Source organism: Sinocyclocheilus grahami, unplaced genomic scaffold (assembly GCF_001515645.1).
Source record: "Sinocyclocheilus grahami isolate Dianchi unplaced genomic scaffold, SAMN03320097.WGS_v1.1 scaffold351.1, whole genome shotgun sequence".
NCBI classification, from domain to species: Eukaryota; Metazoa; Chordata; class Actinopteri; order Cypriniformes; family Cyprinidae; genus Sinocyclocheilus; species Sinocyclocheilus grahami.
The window spans coordinates 820,771-821,196 of NW_015505530.1; positions in this window are offsets into that span (position 1 = coordinate 820,771).

Sequence of the window (426 nt, forward strand, 5' to 3'; positions counted from 1 at the left end):
TACAGGAATGCTACTGTAATGGAAATCACAACATGGGCGCAGGAATACTTCCAGAAAACATTGTCGGTGAACACAGTCCACCGTGCCATTCGCCGTTGCTGGCTAAAACTCTATAGGTCAAAAAAGAAGCCGTATCTAAACATGATCCAGAAGTGCAGGCGTTTTCTCTGGGCCAAGGCTCATTTAAAATGGACTGTGGCAAAGTGGAAAACCGTTCTGTGGTCAGACGAATCAAAATTTGAAAGGTATATCCAAGTTCTAGAACAACATATGCTCCCATCCAGACGTCGGCTCTTTCAGGGAAGACCTTGCATTTTCCAACATGACAATGCCAGACCACATACTGCATCAATTACAACATCATGGCTGCATAGAAGAAGGATCCGGGTACTGAAATGGCCAGCCTGCAGTCCAGATCTTTCACCC